Source organism: Pteropus alecto, unplaced genomic scaffold, assembly GCF_000325575.1.
Source record: "Pteropus alecto unplaced genomic scaffold, ASM32557v1 scaffold45, whole genome shotgun sequence".
Lineage (NCBI taxonomy): Eukaryota > Metazoa > Chordata > Mammalia > Chiroptera > Pteropodidae > Pteropus > Pteropus alecto.
Window position 1 is genome coordinate 40,841,336 of NW_006442491.1, and position 6,248 is coordinate 40,847,583.

The window sequence follows — 6,248 nt, forward strand, 5'->3', positions numbered from 1 at the left end:
CCCCCCTCGTGCTCCCCCTTCCCCCGTGCTCCAGCCCTGCGCTGCCCCGAGCTCACTGGCCCCTCTGCACCTCACGCCTCCTGCCTTAGACCTGGCGCTCTGTCTCTGCTTCTCTGCTCAAGGGGCTCACAGGGCACAGAACGAACTCAAGGTGTAATTGCTGCTGCTTCAGAGGTGTGACTGCCGCAAGCAGACAGATGGGCTGGTCTCCAGGGAGATGTGGGTGGCAGTAGCGTTTTATAAGTGTCCGGAGCCACTGAGCTTGGGCTCGCTCCCATGAACAGCATGTGCTTCCAGACCCGCCTTCAGAGGGGCTGAGGCTGCCTCCTGGCTCGCTCTGATGGCCGGCCCTGGGGACAGGCACGGGTCGTCGTGAGTGGCCCAAGCAGCCCTATGGCGGGTATGCAGGAGGAGCTGAGGCCTCCGGCAGAGGCACCACGGTCCACACGACAGCAACAAAGCATCGCAATAGAGTGAGTCGCACCGATTGCTTGGCCGCCAGCGCATTTAAGTCGCGTTTGCGCCGTGCTGCGGGCTCGTCAGTGCAGCAGGGTCGTGTCTGAAGAACAAGGCACGAACCTTCCTTAAAAGCCTGGAGTGCTGACTGTCATCTGAGCCGTCAGCGCGTCCATGTTTTGTGTCTCCAGGGTGCAGTAAAGTGAGGCCACCTGCGATTCTGGGAGAACTTGTTTGCAACAATGTCACCAACACAGTGTCATCAGGGAAGGTGACAGGATGCAGGTGGCATTTGGGTTGTTCAGGCAGAGAGAGGAGCGGACGTGGGCTGAGCCCTTTGGGGCCAGACATGCAAGGACCCTGACCAGGGAAGCCAGTGTGTAGTGGGCGGGCCAGTCAGCCATTCACCCTGGGGCCGCCTCGGGCAGTGATGGCTGAGTTCTGAATGACAGCCGGACGGACCACTCAGAGCTCTGTGTCACGAGGCTGAATGCGACCTGGGTGTCAGGAGCAGAGAGGCTTGGGGAGGTGCCGGAAACTCACTGAAGGCCAAGGCTGGAGCTGGGAGGGCAGCGGGGGGACCTCAGGGAGGTGGTGCCCTGGCTGCAGAGCGGCTCTGGGCCCCTCACCTGCACGGCCCAGCGTTTAGCTGTGCGGGCCCGTGGTGGGTGCTGGAGGATGGTGCCGCCAGGACTGAGCGGAGGCACCCTCGGCCAGGGACCCTAGCCATGGCCCTGCCATGCCTTGGACCCCGCCTGCCCCCTTTGCTCACACTCACCCGTGCTGTCTGTGTGGCAGACACTGGTGCTGGCCTACTGTGTGCCAGGCTCCGGGTTCAGTGCTGGGGGCCAGATGGGGCCAGGACCTGGTGGGCTTGGGGTGTTGCCTCTGTTCGGAGCTCATGGGAGGGGTGCTCTTGCTTACTATGTGGCAGCTGTCAGGAGAGGGGGCTGAGGCTGGGACCCCCAGTCCCGCTGAAGGTCGCAGCTCTACCCAGCCTGAAACCTGAGGCTGGGGCAGGTGGGTTCCACACCCAGAGGCCCGGTGGGGCTTCTATCTGAGGACCAAGTGACTCAGGCAAGGGAGTGACAACTTAGGTCTAGGAAGCCACTTGTCCTGGCCTCTTTCATCGTGTGTCCTGTGAGTCACACATGTGCCTTTCCTGCCTGACCCTCCACAGAGCCCTGGGCTGGGGTCTGGGCCATCCTGTCCCACTGTGCTGTGCTTGGCCCAGGGCGCCAGGATGGGAGGAAGGGGCAGTGGTGACAGGTGGACGGAGCTTTCAATGGGAGGGGAGGCCTAGAGGGAGCTGGCTTTCTGAGTCCTGGGAGTGCCATCCTACAGCAGGTGTGCACGTGCCGTCTGTGCCTGGGCTGGGTGTGCGTGGGAGCCACGGGGAGACTCCAAGCTGGCGCTGTGACATAGGTGAGACGTGTGACCTGGTCAGGGCGCAGATTTCCTGCCTGGGCCCTCAGCCCCCTTCCAGTTCCGAATCATGGCTCTGCAGCAGGGAAGGGGTGGCGGGGGCGGGGGGTGGAGAGACATTGTCCCGACCTCACTGGCCGGCCTGCTGGGCCTCATCGTCTAGGGGGAGAGTCAGGGTTCCTGGGGCCACAGCCACCGTTTTGGGTGCCTGGGGAGGTGATAGCTGGGAGTGTCGGTCTAGAGCCAGCACTGCCCTGGCCTCGTGACCCGGGAGAGGCGCCCAGTCTCTCGGAGCCTCCGCGAGGAGAAGACGCAAGCCGAGGGCCTTGCCCCGCTGGGCACCTGCACGTGCCGGGCCCAGTGCCGAGAGGGGCTGCGCCCCCGCCCAGGCCGTGCGCTCCTGGCCCCGGCTTCAGCCCTGGGCTCTTGGGCTTAACCCTGAGCGCACATAGGCTGTGAGCGGGACGGGAGGCAGTGAGCTGCTGGCTGCAGGGAGAGAGGGCTTCCTGGAGGTGGTGTGTGGGGATCATCAGCCTGTGCAGGCAGGTGGGAGACCAGGTGGCCACCCACTGGCCTGAGGTGTGGGACCCTGTTGTAGAGGTCAAGCGTCTTGAAGCACTTCCAGTGAGCCCTCCTTGGTTAGCCCTGCCGACCGTGGAGGGGCAGCCATTTCCCCAGGCCCGGGGTAGGTAGGCAGAGCGCCCGCGTCCCCAGGCTGGGCCAGTCTGCACAGCGCAGCCCAACTCTGACCCCCAGCGGCCAGCTCTGAGCACTGCTGCAGGGGGTGCCTGGCTGTCCCGTGGCAGCTGTGGCAGCAGCGCAGACCCCTGTGCTCCCTCCCTAGAGACCAACCTGGACACACCCAGAGGAGGCCCCAGCGAGAACCCAGCTCGGTGACAGGACTGCACGTGTTTCAGTCAACACGTTGTGAACTCTGAGGGTTCGGGGACAAGCGGGTCCCTCCCCCAGGGACTCCATCCTGGAGTCGATGCTCGTGCTAGAGGCTTGTCTGTGATGGGCCAGCCTTGTGGGGGTCAGGGCAGGCCATCTGGAGAGGGGGCCCCTGAGCTGTGTTTCTAAGGGTGTAGAGGTGCAGGGGACTGAGGGAGTGAGCATGAACGGGAGCGAGTGAGGTGGGCGACAGAGTTGTGTTTCAGGTGGCTGGAGTTAGGGGAGGGGTGAGGCTGAGGGCAGGCAGGGCCACCTTGGGAGGGGACCGTAATGGGACGCTATCCGTGGGCAGAGAGGGCCTCAGGGGGCTTTAGGCAGAGGAGTGACATGGCCACGTTCGTGTTTCAAAACAGTTATTCTGGCTGCTGGACGGCAGGTGGACAGAAGCGTCGAGGCTGGCAGTGGGTGGCCAGCTGACACCCCAGCCCAGTCTTGGCAGGGTGGGCGGTTATGGGAGCCGTACTTCTGGGGCAGAGGAGGGTGCCTGGGCTGGAGCCTCAGCTGCCAGCTGGCTGGGGTCAGAGGAGGCGCAGAGGGGTCTGTGGGGAGGAGCCGACAGGCCTCAAGGGCCTCAGACGAACCTGGGCCCCTGGGAGGCCTCAGTTGCCCCCTGCCTGGCAGAGGAGAGCACCTGGTGGTCTTTCAAGGGCAGGGAGGTGTCTGGGTAGTGGGCAGTGGCCTGGAGCCAAGAGGGACAGTGGATGAGGCCTGAGAGGGACACAGCAGCGGGGAGGGCTCCAGGAGATGGTGTCCAGAGGGGCTTCGGGGACCTGCCAGCGGTGTCATTGGTGTGCAGCTGTCAGCCCTGGAGTGGGAGGACCTCGTGTGGGCAGCGTGTGTGCATGTGTGTCGTGCGTGCACGCGTACGCACGTCTGTGTCCTGCTTGCACGCGCATGCGCGCGTGTGTGTCCTGTCTGCTCGCCCTTCCGGGTTCTCTGTCTTTCGTTGTTCTGAACCGTTTCGGCGTCGGTCAGCGCTGCCCCGTGCAGAGCAGCCAAGGCTGGCCCTGTCGCGTTGGCTAGTTCCGCCTCTGCTGGCGGATCCCTAGTCGCCCGTGCTGTGGTCTGGGGTCTCCTCTGCACTGGGTTGTCACGCTTTACTGCTTTCTTCAGTAATGAGAGCTGTAGGTTGGATTGTGTCTCCCAAGAGACCTGTTGAAGTCCTGACCCCCAGGACCCACGCGGGTGACCTTACTGGAAGGCAGGTCTCTGCACACACATGCAGTTAGTTAGGGGTCAAGTTCTTGTAGATGAAGGGGTTTGGACACGGATGCAGAGGACGTAGGAAGAACACCTGGTAGTGCGGGAGTCGGTGACCAGGGTGACCTATCCATAGGCCAAGGACACCTGGGGCCACCTGGAGCCGGGAGAGGCAGGAAGGACCCTCCTCTGGAGCCCCTGGAGAGAGTGGCCCTGCCCACCCTGGGTTTGGAGCGCCGCCGTCCAGGCTGTCAGAGAACGCATCGCTGCTCTTTAAAGACATCAGGCCTCAGGACACACGTGCACTTTGCATGGGGGGGGCGTCCCAAGAGGGGAGTCGCGTGTACAAGGCCTGGCGGGGGGTGGCGAGGGAGGGGGTGGGTCACAGAGAAGAGTTTGGAGATTTCCCTGAAGGCTCCACCTGAGCCCCAGACTGTGCTTCAGAATCTCGTGGGGGGCCCATCCCAGGCCCCAGGGCCCAAACCTCTGGGATTGGCAACGGAAGTGGGAATTCAAACACGGAGATTGAAATATTTTAATATATCTTACTTTTCTTTTTGGAGAGAGAAGGTCTAGGTCACATGAAAGGCCCAGGGAGGGACATGGTGAAAAGGAAGCGTCTGTCACTGGCTCCGCAGCCATGAGAGCCACCAGTCCTGCCATCTGTCACCACACACGTGCCTCTCCGGCCGCCCTGCAGCCAGCGGACGTGGTTGTTGGCCCTACCAAGGGACGGGTCGGTTGTCTCTAATCTTTTTCACAGGCAGCGGTGGCGGTGCGTGTCCCAGCGATGAGCGGGCTTAGGGTGGGCCCCTGGCAGCACTGGCGAAAGTGTGTGCATTTTAAACTGGGCAGATTTGTCGTCCGCGTGGCCTCGGCAGAGCCCACCGGACACGCGCCCATGGCAGCCGGCGAGTGTGCCGTCCCAACACCGGCCAGCGTACCAAATCGGGAGCCTTCGCATCTCTGCCGACCTGGGTTTAAAAGGGACGCTCTGTGGCTCGAAGCTGCATTTCTCCTACCAGGAGTGAGGTTTTTATTTGTTTAGAAGTTTTTTTCTTTCGTCCTGCAGATTATTTATATCCTGCACCCATTTTTTAAAATTGAGTTGTCGGACTTTGTCTTATCGAGTGGTACAGGCTCTTTACAGAGTAAGCCTTTGTTCCTAAACATTTGCAAATATTTATCCTTGTTGGTTCTTTGACTCTTGTCTTTGTTTAAAGTAGTTTTGCCATGTAGAAACTTTTTATTATGTGACGTAATTAATCTTTTATGATTTGGGCTTTGTGAGCACGTGATATTTTCCCCACACCTTCTTTTAGTATTTCTACAATGATTCCTAAACGTTTGTATCTTTGACTCATTTAGGATTTATTCTGGTATCAGATCCAAGTTAGGGATCTGTGTGAGTTAGGGTCCTCAAACTGGGAAATTTGAGGAGAGCTGAGCAGAGGGATTCGTGTGTGGTCAGGGTGTGGAGAAGCCACTGGGGATAAGTCTGGGGCTACCTGAGACCCTAGGGGACCCACAGAAGGCTGCCCAGCAGGAGCTGAGACCTGGGGGGAGGACCTGCAGGGAGGGACTGGAGGATAATGTCCCCAACTGCTGTGGGGCAACCCCACCCACAGCCAGGGAAGAGGCGGCCCACAGGCCTGCCTGTAGGTCACCCCTGCCCTGGCAGGGAGGCTGAGGCTGGGTGCTGGGCTCATCCAGCTCAGGATGGCGAACCGCTTACTCAGTCAACACACTGACTCCGGACCGGCCCTTTGGAGCTACGCAGGGGACTCAGACGAACCCCCGCCCCCATGTATTGGCTCAGAGGGCCCCCCGGCGGGCAGAGGGCCTGAGTGGAGTGAGCTGACCATGACTGGTCTGGAAGGTATGGAGCTGCACGGAGTGGGGGTGGGGTGTACGAGCGAGGGAGCCATGCTGCACCCCATTCACTCATTCATTCATTCACTCATTCATTCGTTCGGCACCTGTGTGTCGAGCCCTTGACAAAAGATACCATCCTTCTTGATGTAAAACTGAACAAAATCCAACATTTAGCCATAAATCGGTGTAGCAAAGTCCAAAACAATGATTTCCCCCAGGTGAGTGTTTGGACCCTTAAAAAGAAAACCCAGTTCTCAAAGCCGCTGTTTTTGCTGCCCCGACAGTAGCTCTGACTGTGGGCGGGACCCGGACGGCGCTGGGGGGGGAGGCGGGGCTTGGGC